Source organism: Acipenser ruthenus, unplaced genomic scaffold (genome assembly GCF_902713425.1).
Source record: "Acipenser ruthenus unplaced genomic scaffold, fAciRut3.2 maternal haplotype, whole genome shotgun sequence".
Lineage (NCBI taxonomy): Eukaryota > Metazoa > Chordata > Actinopteri > Acipenseriformes > Acipenseridae > Acipenser > Acipenser ruthenus.
In genome coordinates, this window is record NW_026708363.1 from 1 (window position 1) to 25,021 (window position 25,021).

General features: G+C 40.5%; 17 non-coding genes across 17 annotated transcripts; all 17 read right to left on the reverse strand.

Moving 5' to 3' along the window:
• Positions 1-1,052: 1,052 nt before the first annotated feature.
• LOC131731718 (U1 spliceosomal RNA) lies at positions 1,053-1,216 on the reverse strand. The gene has a single exon (XR_009324985.1). It is a non-coding gene; the product is annotated as a U1 spliceosomal RNA (small nuclear RNA).
• An 893-nt stretch (positions 1,217-2,109) lies between these two features.
• Positions 2,110-2,228, reverse strand: LOC131731699 (5S ribosomal RNA). The gene has a single exon (XR_009324966.1). It is a non-coding gene; the product is annotated as a 5S ribosomal RNA (ribosomal RNA).
• Positions 2,229-3,960: 1,732 nt separating this feature from the next.
• LOC131731719 (U1 spliceosomal RNA) lies at positions 3,961-4,124 on the reverse strand. Its single transcript, XR_009324986.1, has one exon. It is a non-coding gene; the product is annotated as a U1 spliceosomal RNA (small nuclear RNA).
• Positions 4,125-5,018: 894 nt separating this feature from the next.
• On the reverse strand, positions 5,019-5,137 carry LOC131731710 (5S ribosomal RNA). Its single transcript, XR_009324977.1, has one exon. It is a non-coding gene; the product is annotated as a 5S ribosomal RNA (ribosomal RNA).
• A 1,716-nt stretch (positions 5,138-6,853) lies between these two features.
• Positions 6,854-7,017, reverse strand: LOC131731720 (U1 spliceosomal RNA). The gene has a single exon (XR_009324987.1). It is a non-coding gene; the product is annotated as a U1 spliceosomal RNA (small nuclear RNA).
• Positions 7,018-7,910: 893 nt separating this feature from the next.
• Positions 7,911-8,029, reverse strand: LOC131731721 (5S ribosomal RNA). The gene has a single exon (XR_009324988.1). It is a non-coding gene; the product is annotated as a 5S ribosomal RNA (ribosomal RNA).
• Positions 8,030-9,767: 1,738 nt separating this feature from the next.
• Positions 9,768-9,931, reverse strand: LOC131731722 (U1 spliceosomal RNA). The gene has a single exon (XR_009324989.1). It is a non-coding gene; the product is annotated as a U1 spliceosomal RNA (small nuclear RNA).
• An 892-nt stretch (positions 9,932-10,823) lies between these two features.
• Positions 10,824-10,942, reverse strand: LOC131731732 (5S ribosomal RNA). Its single transcript, XR_009324999.1, has one exon. It is a non-coding gene; the product is annotated as a 5S ribosomal RNA (ribosomal RNA).
• A 1,736-nt stretch (positions 10,943-12,678) lies between these two features.
• Positions 12,679-12,842, reverse strand: LOC131731737 (U1 spliceosomal RNA). The gene has a single exon (XR_009325004.1). It is a non-coding gene; the product is annotated as a U1 spliceosomal RNA (small nuclear RNA).
• Positions 12,843-13,735: 893 nt separating this feature from the next.
• LOC131731742 (5S ribosomal RNA) lies at positions 13,736-13,854 on the reverse strand. The gene has a single exon (XR_009325009.1). It is a non-coding gene; the product is annotated as a 5S ribosomal RNA (ribosomal RNA).
• A 1,717-nt stretch (positions 13,855-15,571) lies between these two features.
• LOC131731738 (U1 spliceosomal RNA) lies at positions 15,572-15,735 on the reverse strand. Its single transcript, XR_009325005.1, has one exon. It is a non-coding gene; the product is annotated as a U1 spliceosomal RNA (small nuclear RNA).
• Positions 15,736-16,628: 893 nt separating this feature from the next.
• Positions 16,629-16,747, reverse strand: LOC131731700 (5S ribosomal RNA). The gene has a single exon (XR_009324967.1). It is a non-coding gene; the product is annotated as a 5S ribosomal RNA (ribosomal RNA).
• Positions 16,748-18,464: 1,717 nt separating this feature from the next.
• Positions 18,465-18,628, reverse strand: LOC131731723 (U1 spliceosomal RNA). Its single transcript, XR_009324990.1, has one exon. It is a non-coding gene; the product is annotated as a U1 spliceosomal RNA (small nuclear RNA).
• An 893-nt stretch (positions 18,629-19,521) lies between these two features.
• LOC131731701 (5S ribosomal RNA) lies at positions 19,522-19,640 on the reverse strand. Its single transcript, XR_009324968.1, has one exon. It is a non-coding gene; the product is annotated as a 5S ribosomal RNA (ribosomal RNA).
• A 1,717-nt stretch (positions 19,641-21,357) lies between these two features.
• On the reverse strand, positions 21,358-21,521 carry LOC131731724 (U1 spliceosomal RNA). Its single transcript, XR_009324991.1, has one exon. It is a non-coding gene; the product is annotated as a U1 spliceosomal RNA (small nuclear RNA).
• Positions 21,522-22,414: 893 nt separating this feature from the next.
• Positions 22,415-22,533, reverse strand: LOC131731702 (5S ribosomal RNA). The gene has a single exon (XR_009324969.1). It is a non-coding gene; the product is annotated as a 5S ribosomal RNA (ribosomal RNA).
• Positions 22,534-24,260: 1,727 nt separating this feature from the next.
• Positions 24,261-24,424, reverse strand: LOC131731725 (U1 spliceosomal RNA). The gene has a single exon (XR_009324992.1). It is a non-coding gene; the product is annotated as a U1 spliceosomal RNA (small nuclear RNA).
• Between the last annotated feature and the right edge of the window lie 597 nt (positions 24,425-25,021).

The following is a 25,021-nucleotide window of genomic DNA, read 5'->3' on the forward strand; positions in this document are numbered from 1 at the left end:
GGGAAATTAAAACAAGGTAAAGGCAATCATCTAAATAAAGCTGAATCAATAACGGATAACGACATAGAACGTCTGTACAGAACTGAAACACTATGTTTTAAAAAAACAACTGTACCGCTGAACCTCGTCTTCTTTAATATTAGCAACTTTGTAACTTTGATACACGTGCCGCTGACTCGTTACTTTGTCTTCTCAAGATGAAACACTTCACAATACATGTACATAAAACACTTTGGTACTTTCTAGAACATTATACGCTCCGAAAGAAAAAACAAAATCTCATTCCCAGTCTGACAGAGCCACCTGCTGGAGATATATAGATAATCGCTAATTGCTTTCAATACCTGTGTTTTTAACTTTGACTATAACATCAGGGGAGAGCGCGAACGCGATTGCAGCCCTGCTTGTAAATCTGCTTGTATGTGGTTTTATGTTGTCTAATTAAAGTGTTTGTCTGCCAAGATATGATTTAAGGGGCTTAGTGGTCAGGTGGTTAAAGAAAAGCTCTTGTTACCGGGAGGTTCCTGGTTCAATCCCAGCTCAGCCACTGGCTCATTGTGTGTGACCCTGTCCCTGAGCAAGTCCCTTAACCTCCTTGTGCTCCTTCCTTCAAATGAGATGTAAAACCCAGGTCCTATTGTAAGTGACTCTGCAGCAGCAGCAGCAGCAGCAGCAGCAGCAGCAGCAGCAGTTGTGATGCACAGTTTATCTGTAAGTTGCTTTGAATAAAAAACATCAACTAAATAAATAAAACTGATAAGCTCGAAAATGATTTCCAATTATTTAAAATAAAAATAAAAACTTTGATACAGACACTGCTGAGTCTTTACTTTTAGTCTTGTCAATAAAAAATAACGAAACATGGAAATAGATGTGCAGGAACCACGTAGCTATTTATTTGACAGTCAGAAAGCTAAAAACATTGAGCTCCTTTTAAAGAAAACCTGACTCCCTGTGTGACGAAGCCGCCTGCCGGAGAGTTGTTGAACAACTAGTGAGTGAGTTCCTTCCTCCGACGGGTTCGTGTTTGTTTCTGTCTTTGACCATAGTTTCAGGGGAGAGCGCGAACGCAGTCCCCCACTACCAGAAATTATGCAGTCGAGATTCCCGCATTTGGGGAATTCGCAGGGGTCAGCACAGCCGGAGTGCAATGGCCGAGCCTCGCCCTGGGTGAACCACCTTCATGATCATGGTATCTCCCCTGCCAGGTAAGTATGAGTTGTACACATTGCGAGTCGTCACCCGTCCACAAGAGACATTTTTCAAAGAAACGGTGCCTACATCTGCAATTTAAAGAAACACTCTTTTCCTAATATAACATTTTCATTGTTATCATATCGCACTTTCCAGTCTGTTGGGTGTAATGGGTTCCTTCAGTTTTCAGTATAAGTATTTATAAATTGCATTCCCGTAATGCCTCTCGGTATATATTTGCATGCGCCTTTATCATTGGAGGACAAGATGCCAGGATTTACACAGGACGACGTCATTCGTGCAGCAGCATGTGAGATGTTCCGCAAAAGAAGCGACGGGTCTGTATACACGTCTGCGTAAACGAAATAAAAAAAAATGTAACAAATGTACGACTTTCAAAAAGAAAGCAAGCAAAACATTGGTCAAACATTTGTTAAGGTCACACATAATATAAATAAACTCGAACGAATGAACGGGTCACTAAATCCGTTCTTGGTTGATATGCTCGTTTTGTTCTCTTGTTTGGCACAATAATCTAAACACGCAGTTTGTGGCTTTAAAACATGTCTCGTTCTGTTACTATAATAAAAAGTACTTCATCAACTTTTATTTGTTTTTTTAATTAATTAAACTAACCATAACTAGCAAAACTCGTCAGTACTTTTGTCTTAACCCTGTTCACATTTGTTTGTATCGGACCGCTACTGGTAGTTTCGGCTTAGAATATAATACGATAACCCTTTCTGTCCTAACTCAGTTTTCAAAACCAGTAAAGGCTGATACAATACTTGTTCGTGTGTGGAATGGGACAATAAAAAAACAAAAAAAAGAAAACGATGTTTAGACTTACAGCTTCCAGGTTAGTAACATAAATAACAAGGGAAATAGCGCCCCCTGTCAAGCTGCAGAAAGAAAAGCTTACAGCACCTGGTATTCCCAGGCGGTCTCCCATCCAAGTACTAACCAGGCCCGACCTTGCTTAGCTTCCGAGATCAGACGAGATCGGGCGTTCTCAAGGTGGTATGGCCGTAAGCGAACGACAGTCTTGGTTTATCTCTTTCATAGTATTAAGTTAATATCATTCATGCAATGACAGGTTGGGGGAGGGATTTCCAGATCTCTAATTTGTCACAAACGTTAACATTTAAGCAGCTCTGGGCTCCACGTGTGCGGGCCCGTGTGTCCGTGTGTCTGTGTGTGTATATAGCAGCATTAAAAGTGCCATTAGATTCTTGCGAAATTGTATGTTCACAAAGTAGTAGCCACACGTTGGCATTGAAAGTGTTAAGTTCTCAAAGGCATCCATTTTGTATATTACCCTCTTTTAGTTTGAATCTGCAGCAGTGTTGTAATGGATCTCAGCTGTACTACTGAGCTGTGTTGCCGTTGGAGGACTGTATGCCCTGAAACCAATTTGATGTTTATTCTACAAAATAAATCCCCCTTTCAAACAACTCGTGTGGTTCTTTAGGCTGAGCAGTACGGCAAGGGTCCCTCTCCTCCAGTTAGAGACAGCATACATGTGGTTACATGATACATGGATGAAGGCTTATTGTGACTTGTTCGACTCCTCGAGACCACCACTTTCAATTCAAACACAAAATGTCTCGTTTTCAATCGCTCGACAACACCCACAGTACAGAAATGTGCATTAATGATCAACAAAATGAGAATACGTTAAAAAAAAAAAAAAAAAAGATGTAAAGCTGGTAGATTCGTATCTCAGAGGAACGGGAAATTAAAACAAGGTAAAGGCAATCATCTAAATAAAGCTGAATCAATAACGGATAACGACATAGAACGTCTGTACAGAACTGAAACACTATGTTTTAAAAAAACAACTGTACCGCTGAACCTCGTCTTCTTTAATATTAGCAACTTTGTAACTTTGATACACGTGCCGCTGACTCGTTACTTTGTCTTCTCAAGATGAAACACTTCACAATACATGTACATAAAACACTTTGGTACTTTCTAGAACATTATACGCTCCGAAAGAAAAAACAAAATCTCATTCCCAGTCTGACAGAGCCACCTGCTGGAGATATATAGATAATCGCTAATTGCTTTCAATACCTGTGTTTTTAACTTTGACTATAACATCAGGGGAGAGCGCGAACGCGATTGCAGCCCTGCTTGTAAATCTGCTTGTATGTGGTTTTATGTTGTCTAATTAAAGTGTTTGTCTGCCAAGATATGATTTAAGGGGCTTAGTGGTCAGGTGGTTAAAGAAAAGCTCTTGTTACCGGGAGGTTCCTGGTTCAATCCCAGCTCAGCCACTGGCTCATTGTGTGTGACCCTGTCCCTGAGCAAGTCCCTTAACCTCCTTGTGCTCCTTCCTTCAAATGAGATGTAAAACCCAGGTCCTATTGTAAGTGACTCAGCAGCAGCAGCAGCAGCAGCAGTTGTGATGCACAGTTTATCTGTAAGTTGCTTTGAATAAAAAACATCAACTAAATAAATAAAACTGATAAGCTCGAAAATGATTTCCAATTATTTAAAATAAAAATAAAAACTTTGATACAGACACTGCTGAGTCTTTACTTTTAGTCTTGTCAATAAAAAATAACGAAACATGGAAATAGATGTGCAGGAACCACGTAGCTATTTATTTGACAGTCAGAAAGCTAAAAACATTGAGCTCCTTTTAAAGAAAACCTGACTCCCTGTGTGACGAAGCCGCCTGCCGGAGAGTTGTTGAACAACTAGTGAGTGAGTTCCTTCCTCCGACGGGTTCGTGTTTGTTTCTGTCTTTGACCATAGTTTCAGGGGAGAGCGCGAACGCAGTCCCCCACTACCAGAAATTATGCAGTCGAGATTCCCGCATTTGGGGAATTCGCAGGGGTCAGCACAGCCGGAGTGCAATGGCCGAGCCTCGCCCTGGGTGAACCACCTTCATGATCATGGTATCTCCCCTGCCAGGTAAGTATGAGTTGTACACATTGCGAGTCGTCACCCGTCCACAAGAGACATTTTTCAAAGAAACGGTGCCTACATCTGCAATTTAAAGAAACACTCTTTTCCTAATATAACATTTTCATTGTTATCATATCGCACTTTCCAGTCTGTTGGGTGTAATGGGTTCCTTCAGTTTTCAGTATAAGTATTTATAAATTGCATTCCCGTAATGCCTCTCGGTATATATTTGCATGCGCCTTTATCATTGGAGGACAAGATGCCAGGATTTACACAGGACGACGTCATTCGTGCAGCAGCATGTGAGATGTTCCGCAAAAGAAGCGACGGGTCTGTATACACGTCTGCGTAAACGAAATAAAAAAAAAATGTAACAAATGTACGACTTTCAAAAAGAAAGCAAGCAAAACATTGGTCAAACATTTGTTAAGGTCACACATAATATAAATAAACTCGAACGAATGAACGGGTCACTAAATCCGTTCTTGGTTGATATGCTCGTTTTGTTCTCTTGTTTGGCACAATAATCTAAACACGCAGTTTGTGGCTTTAAAACATGTCTCGTTCTGTTACTATAATAAAAAGTACTTCATCAACTTTTATTTCTTTTTTTAATTAATTAAACTAACCATAACTAGCAAAACTCGTCAGTACTTTTGTCTTAACCCTGTTCACATTTGTTTGTATCGGACCGCTACTGGTAGTTTCGGCTTAGAATATAATACGATAACCCTTTCTGTCCTAACTCAGTTTTCAAAACCAGTAAAGGCTGATACAATACTTGTTCGTGTGTGGAATGGGACAATAAAAAAACAAAAAAAAGAAAACGATGTTTAGACTTACAGCTTCCAGGTTAGTAACATAAATAACAAGGGAAATAGCGCCCCCTGTCAAGCTGCAGAAAGAAAAGCTTACAGCACCTGGTATTCCCAGGCGGTCTCCCATCCAAGTACTAACCAGGCCCGACCTTGCTTAGCTTCCGAGATCAGACGAGATCGGGCGTTCTCAAGGTGGTATGGCCGTAAGCGAACGACAGTCTTGGTTTATCTCTTTCATAGTATTAAGTTAATATCATTCATGCAATGACAGGTTGGGGGAGGGATTTCCAGATCTCTAATTTGTCACAAACGTTAACATTTAAGCAGCTCTGGGCTCCACGTGTGCGGGCCCGTGTGTCCGTGTGTCTGTGTGTGTATATAGCAGCATTAAAAGTGCCATTAGATTCTTGCGAAATTGTATGTTCACAAAGTAGTAGCCACACGTTGGCATTGAAAGTGTTAAGTTCTCAAAGGCATCCATTTTGTATATTACCCTCTTTTAGTTTGAATCTGCAGCAGTGTTGTAATGGATCTCAGCTGTACTACTGAGCTGTGTTGCCGTTGGAGGACTGTATGCCCTGAAACCAATTTGATGTTTATTCTACAAAATAAATCCCCCTTTCAAACAACTCGTGTGGTTCTTTAGGCTGAGCAGTACGGCAAGGGTCCCTCTCCTCCAGTTAGAGACAGCATACATGTGGTTACATGATACATGGATGAAGGCTTATTGTGACCTGTTCGACTCCTCGAGACCATCACTTTCAATTCAAACACAAAATGTCTCGTTTTCAATCGCTCGACAACACCCACAGTACAGAAATGTGCATTAATGATCAACAAAATGAGAATACGTTAAAAAAAAAAAAAAAAAGATGTAAAGCTGGTAGATTCGTATCTCAGAGGAACGGGAAATTAAAACAAGGTAAAGGCAATCATCTAAATAAAGCTGAATCAATAACGGATAACGACATAGAACGTCTGTACAGAACTGAAACACTATGGTTTAAAAAAACAACTGTACCGCTGAACCTCGTCTTCTTTAATATTAGCAACTTTGTAACTTTGATACACGTGCCGCTGACTCGTTACTTTGTCTTCTCAAGATGAAACACTTCACAATACATGTACATAAAACACTTTGGTACTTTCTAGAACATTATACGCTCCGAAAGAAAAAACAAAATCTCATTCCCAGTCTGACAGAGCCACCTGCTGGAGATATATAGATAATCGCTAATTGCTTTCAATACCTGTGTTTTTAACTTTGACTATAACATCAGGGGAGAGCGCGAACGCGATTGCAGCCCTGCTTGTAAATCTGCTTGTATGTGGTTTTATGTTGTCTAATTAAAGTGTTTGTCTGCCAAGATATGATTTAAGGGGCTTAGTGGTCAGGTGGTTAAAGAAAAGCTCTTGTTACCGGGAGGTTCCTGGTTCAATCCCAGCTCAGCCACTGGCTCATTGTGTGTGACCCTGTCCCTGAGCAAGTCCCTTAACCTCCTTGTGCTCCTTCCTTCAAATGAGATGTAAAACCCAGGTCCTATTGTAAGTGACTCTGCAGCAGCAGCAGCAGCAGTTGTGATGCACAGTTTATCTGAATAAAAAACATCAACTAAATAAATAAAACTGATAAGCTCGAAAATGATTTCCAATTATTTAAAATAAAAATAAAAACTTTGATACAGACACTGCTGAGTCTTTACTTTTAGTCTTGTCAATAAAAAATAACGAAACATGGAAATAGATGTGCAGGAACCACGTAGCTATTTATTTGACAGTCAGAAAGCTAAAAACATTGATCTCCTTTTAAAGAAAACCTGACTCCCTGTGTGACGAAGCCGCCTGCCGGAGAGTTGTTGAACAACTAGTGAGTGAGTTCCTTCCTCCGACGGGTTCGTGTTTGTTTCTGTCTTTGACCATAGTTTCAGGGGAGAGCGCGAACGCAGTCCCCCACTACCAGAAATTATGCAGTCGAGATTCCCGCATTTGGGGAATTCGCAGGGGTCAGCACAGCCGGAGTGCAATGGCCGAGCCTCGCCCTGGGTGAACCACCTTCATGATCATGGTATCTCCCCTGCCAGGTAAGTATGAGTTGTACACATTGCGAGTCGTCACCCGTCCACAAGAGACATTTTTCAAAGAAACGGTGCGTCCATCTGCAATTTAAAGAAACACTCTTTTCCTAATATAACATTTTCATTGTTATCATATCGCACTTTCCAGTCTGTTGGGTGTAATGGGTTCCTTCAGTTTTCAGTATAAGTATTTATAAATTGCATTCCCGTAATGCCTCTCGGTATATATTTGCATGCGCCTTTATCATTGGAGGACAAGATGCCAGGATTTACACAGGACGACGTCATTCGTGCAGCAGCATGTGAGATGTTCCGCAAAAGAAGCGACGGGTCTGTATACACGTCTGCGTAAACGAAATAAAAAAAAATGTAACAAATGTACGACTTTCAAAAAGAAAGCAAGCAAAACATTGGTCAAACATTTGTTAAGGTCACACATAATATAAATAAACTCGAACGAATGAACGGGTCACTAAATCCGTTCTTGGTTGATATGCTCGTTTTGTTCTCTTGTTTGGCACAATAATCTAAACACGCAGTTTGTGGCTTTAAAACATGTCTCGTTCTGTTACTATAATAAAAAGTACTTCATCAACTTTTATTTCTTTTTTTAATTAATTAAACTAACCATAACTAGCAAAACTCGTCAGTACTTTTGTCTTAACCCTGTTCACATTTGTTTGTATCGGACCGCTACTGGTAGTTTCGGCTTAGAATATAATACGATAACCCTTTCTGTCCTAACTCAGTTTTCAAAACCAGTAAAGGCTGATACAATACTTGTTCGTGTGTGGAATGGGACAATAAAAAAACAAAAAAAAGAAAACGATGTTTAGACTTACAGCTTCCAGGTTAGTAACATAAATAACAAGGGAAATAGCGCCCCCTGTCAAGCTGCAGAAAGAAAAGCTTACAGCACCTGGTATTCCCAGGCGGTCTCCCATCCAAGTACTAACCAGGCCCGACCTTGCTTAGCTTCCGAGATCAGACGAGATCGGGCGTTCTCAAGGTGGTATGGCCGTAAGCGAACGACAGTCTTGGTTTATCTCTTTCATAGTATTAAGTTAATATCATTCATGCAATGACAGGTTGGGGGAGGGATTTCCAGATCTCTAATTTGTCACAAACGTTAACATTTAAGCAGCTCTGGGCTCCACGTGTGCGGGCCCGTGTGTCCGTGTGTCTGTGTGTGTATATAGCAGCATTAAAAGTGCCATTAGATTCTTGCGAAATTGTATGTTCACAAAGTAGTAGCCACACGTTGGCATTGAAAGTGTTAAGTTCTCAAAGGCATCCATTTTGTATATTACCCTCTTTTAGTTTGAATCTGCAGCAGTGTTGTAATGGATCTCAGCTGTACTACTGAGCTGTGTTGCCGTTGGAGGACTGTATGCCCTGAAACCAATTTGATGTTTATTCTACAAAATAAATCCCCCTTTCAAACAACTCGTGTGGTTCTTTAGGCTGAGCAGTACGGCAAGGGTCCCTCTCCTCCAGTTAGAGACAGCATACATGTGGTTACATGATACATGGATGAAGGCTTATTGTGACCTGTTCGACTCCTCGAGACCATCACTTTCAATTCAAACACAAAATGTCTCGTTTTCAATCGCTCGACAACACCCACAGTACAGAAATGTGCATTAATGATCAACAAAATGAGAATACGTTAAAAAAAAAAAAAAAAAAGATGTAAAGCTGGTAGATTCGTATCTCAGAGGAACGGGAAATTAAAACAAGGTAAAGGCAATCATCTAAATAAAGCTGAATCAATAACGGATAACGACATAGAACGTCTGTACAGAACTGAAACACTATGTTTTAAAAAAACAACTGTACCGCTGAACCTCGTCTTCTTTAATATTAGCAACTTTGTAACTTTGATACACGTGCCGCTGACTCGTTACTTTGTCTTCTCAAGATGAAACACTTCACAATACATGTACATAAAACACTTTGGTACTTTCTAGAACATTATACGCTCCGAAAGAAAAAACAAAATCTCATTCCCAGTCTGACAGAGCCACCTGCTGGAGATATATAGATAATCGCTAATTGCTTTCAATACCTGTGTTTTTAACTTTGACTATAACATCAGGGGAGAGCGCGAACGCGATTGCAGCCCTGCTTGTAAATCTGCTTGTATGTGGTTTTATGTTGTCTAATTAAAGTGTTTGTCTGCCAAGATATGATTTAAGGGGCTTAGTGGTCAGGTGGTTAAAGAAAAGCTCTTGTTACCGGGAGGTTCCTGGTTCAATCCCAGCTCAGCCACTGGCTCATTGTGTGTGACCCTGTCCCTGAGCAAGTCCCTTAACCTCCTTGTGCTCCTTCCTTCAAATGAGATGTAAAACCCAGGTCCTATTGTAAGTGACTCAGCAGCAGCAGCAGCAGCAGCAGCAGCAGTTGTGATGCACAGTTTATCTGTAAGTTGCTTTGAATAAAAAACATCAACTAAATAAATAAAACTGATAAGCTCGAAAATGATTTCCAATTATTTAAAATAAAAATAAAAACTTTGATACAGACACTGCTGAGTCTTTACTTTTAGTCTTGTCAATAAAAAATAACGAAACATGGAAATAGATGTGCAGGAACCACGTAGCTATTTATTTGACAGTCAGAAAGCTAAAAACATTGAGCTCCTTTTAAAGAAAACCTGACTCCCTGTGTGACGAAGCCGCCTGCCGGAGAGTTGTTGAACAACTAGTGAGTGAGTTCCTTCCTCCGACGGGTTCGTGTTTGTTTCTGTCTTTGACCATAGTTTCAGGGGAGAGCGCGAACGCAGTCCCCCACTACCAGAAATTATGCAGTCGAGATTCCCGCATTTGGGGAATTCGCAGGGGTCAGCACAGCCGGAGTGCAATGGCCGAGCCTCGCCCTGGGTGAACCACCTTCATGATCATGGTATCTCCCCTGCCAGGTAAGTATGAGTTGTATACATTGCGAGTCGTCACCCGTCCACAAGAGACATTTTTCAAAGAAACGGTGCCTACAGCTGCAATTTAAAGAAACACTCTTTTCCTAATATAACATTTTCATTGTTATCATTTCGCACTTTCCAGTCTGTTGGGTGTAATGGGTTCCTTCAGTTTTCAGTATAAGTATTTATAAATTGCATTCCCGTAATGCCTCTCGGTATATATTTGCATGCGCCTTTATCATTGGAGGACAAGATGCCAGGATTTACACAGGACGACGTCATTCGTGCAGCAGCATGTGAGATGTTCCGCAAAAGAAGCGACGGGTCTGTATACACGTCTGCGTAAACGAAATAAAAAAAAATGTAACAAATGTACGACTTTCAAAAAGAAAGCAAGCAAAACATTGGTCAAACATTTGTTAAGGTCACACATAATATAAATAAACTCGAACGAATGAACGGGTCACTAAATCCGTTCTTGGTTGATATGCTCGTTTTGTTCTCTTGTTTGGCACAATAATCTAAACACGCAGTTTGTGGCTTTAAAACATGTCTCGTTCTGTTACTATAATAAAAAGTACTTCATCAACTTTTATTTCTTTTTTTAATTAATTAAACTAACCATAACTAGCAAAACTCGTCAGTACTTTTGTCTTAACCCTGTTCACATTTGTTTGTATCGGACCGCTACTGGTAGTTTCGGCTTAGAATATAATACGATAACCCTTTCTGTCCTAACTCAGTTTTCAAAACCAGTAAAGGCTGATACAATACTTGTTCGTGTGTGGAATGGGACAATAAAAAAACAAAAAAAGAAAACGATGTTTAGACTTACAGCTTCCAGGTTAGTAACATAAATAACAAGGGAAATAGCGCCCCCTGTCAAGCTGCAGAAAGAAAAGCTTACAGCACCTGGTATTCCCAGGCGGTCTCCCATCCAAGTACTAACCAGGCCCGACCTTGCTTAGCTTCCGAGATCAGACGAGATCGGGCGTTCTCAAGGTGGTATGGCCGTAAGCGAACGACAGTCTTGGTTTATCTCTTTCATAGTATTAAGTTAATATCATTCATGCAATGACAGGTTGGGGGAGGGATTTCCAGATCTCTAATTTGTCACAAACGTTAACATTTAAGCAGCTCTGGGCTCCACGTGTGCGGGCCCGTGTGTCCGTGTGTCTGTGTGTGTATATAGCAGCATTAAAAGTGCCATTAGATTCTTGCAAAATTGTATGTTCACAAAGTAGTAGCCACACGTTGGCATTGAAAGTGTTAAGTTCTCAAAGGCATCCATTTTGTATATTACCCTCTTTTAGTTTGAATCTGCAGCAGTGTTGTAATGGATCTCAGCTGTACTACTGAGCTGTGTTGCCGTTGGAGGACTGTATGCCCTGAAACCAATTTGATGTTTATTCTACAAAATAAATCCCCCTTTCAAACAACTCGTGTGGTTCTTTAGGCTGAGCAGTACGGCAAGGGTCCCTCTCCTCCAGTTAGAGACAGCATACATGTGGTTACATGATACATGGATGAAGGCTTATTGTGACCTGTTCGACTCCTCGAGACCATCACTTTCAATTCAAACACAAAATGTCTCGTTTTCAATCGCTCGACAACACCCACAGTACAGAAATGTGCATTAATGATCAACAAAATGAGAATACGTTAAAAAAAAAAAAAAAAGATGTAAAGCTGGTAGATTCGTATCTCAGAGGAACGGGAAATTAAAACAAGGTAAAGGCAATCATCTAAATAAAGCTGAATCAATAACGGATAACGACATAGAACGTCTGTACAGAACTGAAACACTATGTTTTAAAAAAACAACTGTACCGCTGAACCTCGTCTTCTTTAATATTAGCAACTTTGTAACTTTGATACACGTGCCGCTGACTCGTTACTTTGTCTTCTCAAGATGAAACACTTCACAATACATGTACATAAAACACTTTGGTACTTTCTAGAACATTATACGCTCCGAAAGAAAAAACAAAATCTCATTCCCAGTCTGACAGAGCCACCTGCTGGAGATATATAGATAATCGCTAATTGCTTTCAATACCTGTGTTTTTAACTTTGACTATAACATCAGGGGAGAGCGCGAACGCGATTGCAGCCCTGCTTGTAAATCTGCTTGTATGTGGTTTTATGTTGTCTAATTAAAGTGTTTGTCTGCCAAGATATGATTTAAGGGGCTTAGTGGTCAGGTGGTTAAAGAAAAGCTCTTGTTACCGGGAGGTTCCTGGTTCAATCCCAGCTCAGCCACTGGCTCATTGTGTGTGACCCTGTCCCTGAGCAAGTCCCTTAACCTCCTTGTGCTCCTTCCTTCAAATGAGATGTAAAACCCAGGTCCTATTGTACGTGACTCAGCAGCAGCAGCAGCAGCAGCAGCAGCAGTTGTGATGCACAGTTTATCTGTAAGTTGCTTTGAATAAAAAACATCAACTAAATAAATAAAACTGATAAGCTCGAAAATGATTTCCAATTATTTAAAATAAAAATAAAAACTTTGATACAGACACTGCTGAGTCTTTACTTTTAGTCTTGTCAATAAAAAATAACGAAACATGGAAATAGATGTGCAGGAACCACGTAGCTATTTATTTGACAGTCAGAAAGCTAAAAACATTGAGCTCCTTTTAAAGAAAACCTGACTCCCTGTGTGACGAAGCCGCCTGCCGGAGAGTTGTTGAACAACTAGTGAGTGAGTTCCTTCCTCCGACGGGTTCGTGTTTGTTTCTGTCTTTGACCATAGTTTCAGGGGAGAGCGCGAACGCAGTCCCCCACTACCAGAAATGATGCAGTCGAGATTCCCGCATTTGGGGAATTCGCAGGGGTCAGCACAGCCGGAGTGCAATGGCCGAGCCTCGCCCTGGGTGAACCACCTTCATGATCATGGTATCTCCCCTGCCAGGTAAGTATGAGTTGTACACATTGCGAGTCGTCACCCGTCCACAAGAGACATTTTTCAAAGAAACGGTGCCTACATCTGCAATTTAAAGAAACACTCTTTTCCTAATATAACATTTTCATTGTTATCATATCGCACTTTCCAGTCTGTTGGGTGTAATGGGTTCCTTCAGTTTTCAGTATAAGTATTTATAAATTGCATTCCCGTAATGCCTCTCGGTATATATTTGCATGCGCCTTTATCATTGGAGGACAAGATGCCAGGATTTACACAGGACGACGTCATTCTTGCAGCAGCATGTGAGATGTTCCGCAAAAGAAGCGACGGGTCTGTATACACGTCTGCGTAAACGAAATAAAAAAAAATGTAACAAATGTACGACTTTCAAAAAGAAAGCAAGCAAAACATTGGTCAAACATTTGTTAAGGTCACACATAATATAAATAAACTCGAACGAATGAACGGGTCACTAAATCCGTTCTTGGTTGATATGCTCGTTTTGTTCTCTTGTTTGGCACAATAATCTAAACACGCAGTTTGTGGCTTTAAAACATGTCTCGTTCTGTTACTATAATAAAAAGTACTTCATCAACTTTTATTTCTTTTTTTAATTAATTAAACTAACCATAACTAGCAAAACTCGTCAGTACTTTTGTCTTAACCCTGTTCACATTTGTTTGTATCGGACCGCTACTGGTAGTTTCGGCTTAGAATATAATACGATAACCCTTTCTGTCCTAACTCAGTTTTCAAAACCAGTAAAGGCTGATACAATACTTGTTCGTGTGTGGAATGGGACAATAAAAAAACAAAAAAAAGAAAACGATGTTTAGACTTACAGCTTCCAGGTTAGTAACATAAATAACAAGGGAAATAGCGCCCCCTGTCAAGCTGCAGAAAGAAAAGCTTACAGCACCTGGTATTCCCAGGCGGTCTCCCATCCAAGTACTAACCAGGCCCGACCTTGCTTAGCTTCCGAGATCAGACGAGATCGGGCGTTCTCAAGGTGGTATGGCCGTAAGCGAACGACAGTCTTGGTTTATCTCTTTCATAGTATTAAGTTAATATCATTCATGCAATGACAGGTTGGGGGAGGGATTTCCAGATCTCTAATTTGTCACAAACGTTAACATTTAAGCAGCTCTGGGCTCCACGTGTGCGGGCCCGTGTGTCCGTGTGTCTGTGTGTGTATATAGCAGCATTAAAAGTGCCATTAGATTCTTGCGAAATTGTATGTTCACAAAGTAGTAGCCACACGTTGGCATTGAAAGTGTTAAGTTCTCAAAGGCATCCATTTTGTATATTACCCTCTTTTAGTTTGAATCTGCAGCAGTGTTGTAATGGATCTCAGCTGTACTACTGAGCTGTGTTGCCGTTGGAGGACTGTATGCCCTGAAACCAATTTGATGTTTATTCTACAAAATAAATCCCCCTTTCAAACAACTCGTGTGGTTCTTTAGGCTGAGCAGTACGGCAAGGGTCCCTCTCCTCCAGTTAGAGACAGCATACATGTGGTTACATGATACATGGATGAAGGCTTATTGTGACCTGTTCGACTCCTCGAGACCATCACTTTCAATTCAAACACAAAATGTCTCGTTTTCAATCGCTCGACAACACCCACAGTACAGAAATGTGCATTAATGATCAACAAAATGAGAATACGTTAAAAAAAAAAAAAAAAAAGATGTAAAGCTGGTAGATTCGTATCTCAGAGGAACGGGAAATTAAAACAAGGTAAAGGCAATCATCTAAATAAAGCTGAATCAATAACGGATAACGACATAGAACGTCTGTACAGAACTGAAACACTATGTTTTAAAAAAACAACTGTACCGCTGAACCTCGTCTTCTTTAATATTAGCAACTTTGTAACTTTGATACACGTGCCGCTGACTCGTTACTTTGTCTTCTCAAGATGAAACACTTCACAATACATGTACATAAAACACTTTGGTACTTTCTAGAACATTATACGCTCCGAAAGAAAAAACAAAATCTCATTCCCAGTCTGACAGAGCCACCTGCTGGAGATATATAGATAATCGCTAATTGCTTTCAATACCTGTGTTTTTAACTTTGACTATAACATCAGGGGAGAGCGCGAACGCGATTGCAGCCCTGCTTGTAAATCTGCTTGTATGTGGTTTTATGTTGTCTAATTAAAGTGTTTGTCTGCCAAGATATGATTTAAGGGGCTTAGTGGTCAGGTGGTTAAAGAAAAGCTCTTGTTACCGGGAGGTTCCTGGTTCAATCCCAGCTCAGCCACTGGCTCATTGTGTGTGACCCTGTCCCTGAGCAAGTCCCTTAACCTCCTTGTGCTCCTTCCTTCAAATGAGATGTAAAACCCAGGTCCTATTGTAAGTGACTCTGCAGCAGCAGCAGCAGCAGTTGTGATGCACAGTTTATCTGAATAAAAAACATCAACTAAATAAATAAAACTGATAAGCTCGAAAATGATTTCCAATTATTTAAAATAAAAATAAAAACTTTGATACAGACACTGCTGAGTCTTTACTTTTAGTCTTGTCAATAAAAAATAACGAAACATGGAAATAGATGTGCAGGAACCACGTAGCTATTTATTTGACAGTCAGAAAGCTAAAAACATTGAGCTCCTTTTAAAGAAAACCTGACTCCCTGTGTGACGAAGCCGCCTGCCGGAGAGTTGTTGAACAACTAGTGAGTGAGTTCCTTCCTCCGACGGGTTCGTGTTTGTTTCTGTCTTTGACCATAGTTTCAGGGGAGAGCGCGAACGCAGTCCCCCACTACCAGAAATGATGCAGTCGAGATTCCCGCATTTGGGGAATTCGCAGGGGTCAGCACAGCCGGAGTGCAATGGCCGAGCCTCGCCCTGGGTGAACCACCTTCATGATCATGGTATCTCCCCTGCCAGGTAAGTATGAGTTGTACACATTGCGAGTCGTCACCCGTCCACAAGAGACATTTTTCAAAGAAACGGTGCGTCCATCTGCAATTTAAAGAAACACTCTTTTCCTAATATAACATTTTCATTGTTATCATATCGCACTTTCCAGTCTGTTGGGTGTAATGGGTTCCTTCAGTTTTCAGTATAAGTATTTATAAATTGCATTCCCGTAATGCCTCTCGGTATATATTTGCATGCGCCTTTATCATTGGAGGACAAGATGCCAGGATTTACACAGGACGACGTCATTCGTGCAGCAGCATGTGAGATGTTCCGCAAAAGAAGCGACGGGTCTGTATACACGTCTGCGTAAACGAAATAAAAAAAAATGTAACAAATGTACGACTTTCAAAAAGAAAGCAAGCAAAACATTGGTCAAACATTTGTTAAGGTCACACATAATATAAATAAACTCAAACGAATGAACGGGTCACTAAATCCGTTCTTGGTTGATATGCTCGTTTTGTTCTCTTGTTTGGCACAATAATCTAAACACGCAGTTTGTGGCTTTAAAACATGTCTCGTTCTGTTACTATAATAAAAAGTACTTCATCAACTTTTATTTCTTTTTTTAATTAATTAAACTAACCATAACTAGCAAAACTCGTCAGTACTTTTGTCTTAACCCTGTTCACATTTGTTTGTATCGGACCGCTACTGGTAGTTTCGGCTTAGAATATAATACGATAACCCTTTCTGTCCTAACTCAGTTTTCAAAACCAGTAAAGGCTGATACAATACTTGTTCGTGTGTGGAATGGGACAATAAAAAAACAAAAAAAAGAAAACGATGTTTAGACTTACAGCTTCCAGGTTAGTAACATAAATAACAAGGGAAATAGCGCCCCCTGTCAAGCTGCAGAAAGAAAAGCTTACAGCACCTGGTATTCCCAGGCGGTCTCCCATCCAAGTACTAACCAGGCCCGACCTTGCTTAGCTTCCGAGATCAGACGAGATCGGGCGTTCTCAAGGTGGTATGGCCGTAAGCGAACGACAGTCTTGGTTTATCTCTTTCATAGTATTAAGTTAATATCATTCATGCAATGACAGGTTGGGGGAGGGATTTCCAGATCTCTAATTTGTCACAAACGTTAACATTTAAGCAGCTCTGGGCTCCACGTGTGCGGGCCCGTGTGTCCGTGTGTCTGTGTGTGTATATAGCAGCATTAAAAGTGCCATTAGATTCTTGCGAAATTGTATGTTCACAAAGTAGTAGCCACACGTTGGCATTGAAAGTGTTAAGTTCTCAAAGGCATCCATTTTGTATATTACCCTCTTTTAGTTTGAATCTGCAGCAGTGTTGTAATGGATCTCAGCTGTACTACTGAGCTGTGTTGCCGTTGGAGGACTGTATGCCCTGAAACCAATTTGATGTTTATTCTACAAAATAAATCCCCCTTTCAAACAACTCGTGTGGTTCTTTAGGCTGAGCAGTACGGCAAGGGTCCCTCTCCTCCAGTTAGAGACAGCATACATGTGGTTACATGATACATGGATGAAGGCTTATTGTGACCTGTTCGACTCCTCGAGACCATCACTTTCAATTCAAACACAAAATGTCTCGTTTTCAATCGCTCGACAACACCCACAGTACAGAAATGTGCATTAATGATCAACAAAATGAGAATACGTTAAAAAAAAAAAAAAAAAAGATGTAAAGCTGGTAGATTCGTATCTCAGAGGAACGGGAAATTAAAACAAGGTAAAGGCAATCATCTAAATAAAGCTGAATCAATAACGGATAACGACATAGAACGTCTGTACAGAACTGAAACACTATGTTTTAAAAAAACAACTGTACCGCTGAACCTCGTCTTCTTTAATATTAGCAACTTTGTAACTTTGATACACGTGCCGCTGACTCGTTACTTTGTCTTCTCAAGATGAAACACTTCACAATACATGTACATAAAACACTTTGGTACTTTCTAGAACATTATACGCTCCGAAAGAAAAAACAAAATCTCATTCCCAGTCTGACAGAGCCACCTGCTGGAGATATATAGATAATCGCTAATTGCTTTCAATACCTGTGTTTTTAACTTTGACTATAACATCAGGGGAGAGCGCGAACGCGATTGCAGCCCTGCTTGTAAATCTGCTTGTATGTGGTTTTATGTTGTCTAATTAAAGTGTTTGTCTGCCAAGATATGATTTAAGGGGCTTAGTGGTCAGGTGGTTAAAGAAAAGCTCTTGTTACCGGGAGGTTCCTGGTTCAATCCCAGCTCAGCCACTGGCTCATTGTGTGTGACCCTGTCCCTGAGCAAGTCCCTTAACCTCCTTGTGCTCCTTCCTTCAAATGAGATGTAAAACCCAGGTCCTATTGTAAGTGACTCTGCAGCAGCAGCAGCAGCAGTTGTGATGCACAGTTTATCTGAATAAAAAACATCAACTAAATAAATAAAACTGATAAGCTCGAAAATGATTTCCAATTATTTAAAATAAAAATAAAAACTTTGATACAGACACTGCTGAGTCTTTACTTTTAGTCTTGTCAATAAAAAATAACGAAACATGGAAATAGATGTGCAGGAACCACGTAGCTATTTATTTGACAGTCAGAAAGCTAAAAACATTGAGCTCCTTTTAAAGAAAACCTGACTCCCTGTGTGACGAAGCCGCCTGCCGGAGAGTTGTTGAACAACTAGTGAGTGAGTTCCTTCCTCCGACGGGTTCGTGTTTGTTTCTGTCTTTGACCATAGTTTCAGGGGAGAGCGCGAACGCAGTCCCCCACTACCAGAAATTATGCAGTCGAGATTCCCGCATTTGGGGAATTCGCAGGGGTCAGCACAGCCGGAGTGCAATGGCCGAGCCTCGCCCTGGGTGAACCACCTTCATGATCATGGTATCTCCCCTGCCAGGTAAGTATGAGTTGTACACATTGCGAGTCGTCACCCGTCCACAAGAGACATTTTTCAAAGAAACGGTGCCTACATCTGCAATTTAAAGAAACACTCTTTTCCTAATATAACATTTTCATTGTTATCATATCGCACTTTCCAGTCTGTTGGGTGTAATGGGTTCCTTCAGTTTTCAGTATAAGTATTTATAAATTGCATTCCCGTAATGCCTCTCGGTATATATTTGCATGCGCCTTTATCATTGGAGGACAAGATGCCAGGATTTACACAGGACGACGTCATTCGTGCAGCAGCATGTGAGATGTTCCGCAAAAGAAGCGACGGGTCTGTATACACGTCTGCGTAAACGAAATAAAAAAAAATGTAACAAATGTACGACTTTCAAAAAGAAAGCAAGCAAAACATTGGTCAAACATTTGTTAAGGTCACACATAATATAAATAAACTCGAACGAATGAACGGGTCACTAAATCCGTTCTTGGTTGATATGCTCGTTTTGTTCTCTTGTTTGGCACAATAATCTAAACACGCAGTTTGTGGCTTTAAAACATGTCTCGTTCTGTTACTATAATAAAAAGTACTTCATCAACTTTTATTTCTTTTTTTAATTCATTAAACTAACCATAACTAGCAAAACTCGTCAGTACTTTTGTCTTAACCCTGTTCACATTTGTTTGTATCGGACCGCTACTGGTAGTTTCGGCTTAGAATATAATACGATAACCCTTTCTGTCCTAACTCAGTTTTCAAAACCAGTAAAGGCTGATACAATACTTGTTCGTGTGTGGAATGGGACAATAAAAAAACAAAAAAAAGAAAACGATGTTTAGACTTACAGCTTCCAGGTTAGTAACATAAATAACAAGGGAAATAGCGCCCCCTGTCAAGCTGCAGAAAGAAAAGCTTACAGCACCTGGTATTCCCAGGCGGTCTCCCATCCAAGTACTAACCAGGCCCGACCTTGCTTAGCTTCCGAGATCAGACGAGATCGGGCGTTCTCAAGGTGGTATGGCCGTAAGCGAACGACAGTCTTGGTTTATCTCTTTCATAGTATTAAGTTAATATCATTCATGCAATGACAGGTTGGGGGAGGGATTTCCAGATCTCTAATTTGTCACAAACGTTAACATTTAAGCAGCTCTGGGCTCCACGTGTGCGGGCCCGTGTGTCCGTGTGTCTGTGTGTGTATATAGCAGCATTAAAAGTGCCATTAGATTCTTGCGAAATTGTATGTTCACAAAGTAGTAGCCACACGTTGGCATTGAAAGTGTTAAGTTCTCAAAGGCATCCATTTTGTATATTACCCTCTTTTAGTTTGAATCTGCAGCAGTGTTGTAATGGATCTCAGCTGTACTACTGAGCTGTGTTGCCGTTGGAGGACTGTATGCCCTGAAACCAATTTGATGTTTATTCTACAAAATAAATCCCCCTTTCAAACAACTCGTGTGGTTCTTTAGGCTGAGCAGTACGGCAAGGGTCCCTCTCCTCCAGTTAGAGACAGCATACATGTGGTTACATGATACATGGATGAAGGCTTATTGTGACCTGTTCGACTCCTCGAGACCATCACTTTCAATTCAAACACAAAATGTCTCGTTTTCAATCGCTCGACAACACCCACAGTACAGAAATGTGCATTAATGATCAACAAAATGAGAATACGTTAAAAAAAAAAAAAAAAAAGATGTAAAGCTGGTAGATTCGTATCTCAGAGGAACGGGAAATTAAAACAAGGTAAAGGCAATCATCTAAATAAAGCTGAATCAATAACGGATAACGACATAGAACGTCTGTACAGAACTGAAACACTATGTTTTAAAAAAACAACTGTACCGCTGAACCTCGTCTTCTTTAATATTAGCAACTTTGTAACTTTGATACACGTGCCGCTGACTCGTTACTTTGTCTTCTCAAGATGAAACACTTCACAATACATGTACATAAAACACTTTGGTACTTTCTAGAACATTATACGCTCCGAAAGAAAAAACAAAATCTCATTCCCAGTCTGACAGAGCCACCTGCTGGAGATATATAGATAATCGCTAATTGCTTTCAATACCTGTGTTTTTAACTTTGACTATAACATCAGGGGAGAGCGCGAACGCGATTGCAGCCCTGCTTGTAAATCTGCTTGTATGTGGTTTTATGTTGTCTAATTAAAGTGTTTGTCTGCCAAGATATGATTTAAGGGGCTTAGTGGTCAGGTGGTTAAAGAAAAGCTCTTGTTACCGGGAGGTTCCTGGTTCAATCCCAGCTCAGCCACTGGCTCATTGTGTGTGACCCTGTCCCTGAGCAAGTCCCTTAACCTCCTTGTGCTCCTTCCTTCAAATGAGATGTAAAACCCAGGTCCTATTGTAAGTGACTCTGCAGCAGCAGCAGCAGCAGTTGTGATGCACAGTTTATCTGAATAAAAAACATCAACTAAATAAATAAAACTGATAAGCTCGAAAATGATTTCCAATTATTTAAAATAAAAATAAAAACTTTGATACAGACACTGCTGAGTCTTTACTTTTAGTCTTGTCAATAAAAAATAACGAAACATGGAAATAGATGTGCAGGAACCACGTAGCTATTTATTTGACAGTCAGAAAGCTAAAAACATTGAGCTCCTTTTAAAGAAAACCTGACTCCCTGTGTGACGAAGCCGCCTGCCGGAGAGTTGTTGAACAACTAGTGAGTGAGTTCCTTCCTCCGACGGGTTCGTGTTTGTTTCTGTCTTTGACCATAGTTTCAGGGGAGAGCGCGAACGCAGTCCCCCACTACCAGAAATTATGCAGTCGAGATTCCCGCATTTGGGGAATTCGCAGGGGTCAGCACAGCCGGAGTGCAATGGCCGAGCCTCGCCCTGGGTGAACCACCTTCATGATCATGGTATCTCCCCTGCCAGGTAAGTATGAATTGTACACATTGCGAGTCGTCACCCGTCCACAAGAGACATTTTTCAAAGAAACGGTGCGTCCATCTGCAATTTAAAGAAACACTCTTTTCCTAATATAACATTTTCATTGTTATCATATCGCACTTTCCAGTCTGTTGGGTGTAATGGGTTCCTTCAGTTTTCAGTATAAGTATTTATAAATTGCATTCCCGTAATGCCTCTCGGTATATATTTGCATGCGCCTTTATCATTGGAGGACAAGATGCCAGGATTTACACAGGACGACGTCATTCGTGCAGCAGCATGTGAGATGTTCCGCAAAAGAAGCGACGGGTCTGTATACACGTCTGCGTAAACGAAATAAAAAAAAATGTAACAAATGTACGACTTTCAAAAAGAAAGCAAGCAAAACATTGGTCAAACATTTGTTAAGGTCACACATAATATAAATAAACTCGAACGAATGAACGGGTCACTAAATCCGTTCTTGGTTGATATGCTCGTTTTGTTCTCTTGTTTGGCACAATAATCTAAACACGCAGTTTGTGGCTTTAAAACATGTCTCGTTCTGTTACTATAATAAAAAGTACTTCATCAACTTTTATTTCTTTTTTTAATTAATTAAACTAACCATAACTAGCAAAACTCGTCAGTACTTTTGTCTTAACCCTGTTCACATTTGTTTGTATCGGACCGCTACTGGTAGTTTCGGCTTAGAATATAATACGATAACCCTTTCTGTCCTAACTCAGTTTTCAAAACCAGTAAAGGCTGATACAATACTTGTTCGTGTGTGGAATGGGACAATAAAAAAACAAAAAAAAGAAAACGATGTTTAGACTTACAGCTTCCAGGTTAGTAACATAAATAACAAGGGAAATAGCGCCCCCTGTCAAGCTGCAGAAAGAAAAGCTTACAGCACCTGGTATTCCCAGGCGGTCTCCCATCCAAGTACTAACCAGGCCCGACCTTGCTTAGCTTCCGAGATCAGACGAGATCGGGCGTTCTCAAGGTGGTATGGCCGTAAGCGAACGACAGTCTTGGTTTATCTCTTTCATAGTATTAAGTTAATATCATTCATGCAATGACAGGTTGGGGGAGGGATTTCCAGATCTCTAATTTGTCACAAACGTTAACATTTAAGCAGCTCTGGGCTCCACGTGTGCGGGCCCGTGTGTCCGTGTGTCTGTGTGTGTATATAGCAGCATTAAAAGTGCCATTAGATTCTTGCGAAATTGTATGTTCACAAAGTAGTAGCCACACGTTGGCATTGAAAGTGTTAAGTTCTCAAAGGCATCCATTTTGTATATTACCCTATTTTAGTTTGAATCTGCAGCAGTGTTGTAATGGATCTCAGCTGTACTACTGAGCTGTGTTGCCGTTGGAGGACTGTATGCCCTGAAACCAATTTGATGTTTATTCTACAAAATAAATCCCCCTTTCAAACAACTCGTGTGGTTCTTTAGGCTGAGCAGTACGGCAAGGGTCCCTCTCCTCCAGTTAGAGACAGCATACATGTGGTTACATGATACATGGATGAAGGCTTATTGTGACCTGTTCGACTCCTCGAGACCATCACTTTCAATTCAAACACAAAATGTCTCGTTTTCAATCGCTCGACAACACCCACAGTACAGAAATGTGCATTAATGATCAACAAAATGAGAATACGTTAAAAAAAAAAAAAAAAGATGTAAAGCTGGTAGATTCGTATCTCAGAGGAACGGGAAATTAAAACAAGGTAAAGGCAATCATCTAAATAAAGCTGAATCAATAACGGATAACGACATAGAACGTCTGTACAGAACTGAAACACTATGTTTTAAAAAAACAACTGTACCGCTGAACCTCGTCTTCTTTAATATTAGCAACTTTGTAACTTTGATACACGTGCCGCTGACTCGTTACTTTGTCTTCTCAAGATGAAACACTTCACAATACATGTACATAAAACACTTTGGTACTTTCTAGAACATTATACGCTCCGAAAGAAAAAACAAAATCTCATTCCCAGTCTGACAGAGCCACCTGCTGGAGATATATAGATAATCGCTAATTGCTTTCAATACCTGTGTTTTTAACTTTGACTATAACATCAGGGGAGAGCGCGAACGCGATTGCAGCCCTGCTTGTAAATCTGCTTGTATGTGGTTTTATGTTGTCTAATTAAAGTGTTTGTCTGCCAAGATATGATTTAAGGGGCTTAGTGGTCAGGTGGTTAAAGAAAAGCTCTTGTTACCGGGAGGTTCCTGGTTCAATCCCAGCTCAGCCACTGGCTCATTGTGTGTGACCCTGTCCCTGAGCAAGTCCCTTAACCTCCTTGTGCTCCTTCCTTCAAATGAGATGTAAAACCCAGGTCCTATTGTAAGTGACTCTGCAGCAGCAGCAGCAGCAGTTGTGATGCACAGTTTATCTGTAAGTTGCTTTGAATAAAAAACATCAACTAAATAAATAAAACTGATAAGCTCGAAAATGATTTCCAATTATTTAAAATAAAAATAAAAACTTTGATACAGACACTGCTGAGTCTTTACTTTTAGTCTTGTCAATAAAAAATAACGAAACATGGAAATAGATGTGCAGGAACCACGTAGCTATTTATTTGACAGTCAGAAAGCTAAAAACATTGAGCTCCTTTTAAAGAAAACCTGACTCCCTGTGTGACGAAGCCGCCTGCCGGAGAGTTGTTGAACAACTAGTGAGTGAGTTCCTTCCTCCGACGGGTTCGTGTTTGTTTCTGTCTTTGACCATAGTTTCAGGGGAGAGCGCGAACGCAGTCCCCCACTACCAGAAATTATGCAGTCGAGATTCCCGCATTTGGGGAATTCGCAGGGGTCAGCACAGCCGGAGTGCAATGGCCGAGCCTCGCCCTGGGTGAACCACCTTCATGATCATGGTATCTCCCCTGCCAGGTAAGTATGAGTTGTACACATTGCGAGTCGTCACCCGTCCACAAGAGACATTTTTCAAAGAAACGGTGCCTACATCTGCAATTTAAAGAAACACTCTTTTCCTAATATAACATTTTCATTGTTATCATATCGCACTTTCCAGTCTGTTGGGTGTAATGGGTTCCTTCAGTTTTCAGTATAAGTATTTATAAATTGCATTCCCGTAATGCCTCTCGGTATATATTTGCATGCGCCTTTATCATTGGAGGACAAGATGCCAGGATTTACACAGGACGACGTCATTCGTGCAGCAGCATGTGAGATGTTCCGCAAAAGAAGCGACGGGTCTGTATACACGTCTGCGTAAACGAAATAAAAAAAAATGTAACAAATGTACGACTTTCAAAAAGAAAGAAAGCAAAACATTGGTCAAACATTTGTTAAGGTCACACATAATATAAATAAACTCGAACGAATGAACGGGTCACTAAATCCGTTCTTGGTTGATATGCTCGTTTTGTTCTCTTGTTTGGCACAATAATCTAAACACGCAGTTTGTGGCTTTAAAACATGTCTCGTTCTGTTACTATAATAAAAAGTACTTCATCAACTTTTATTTCTTTTTT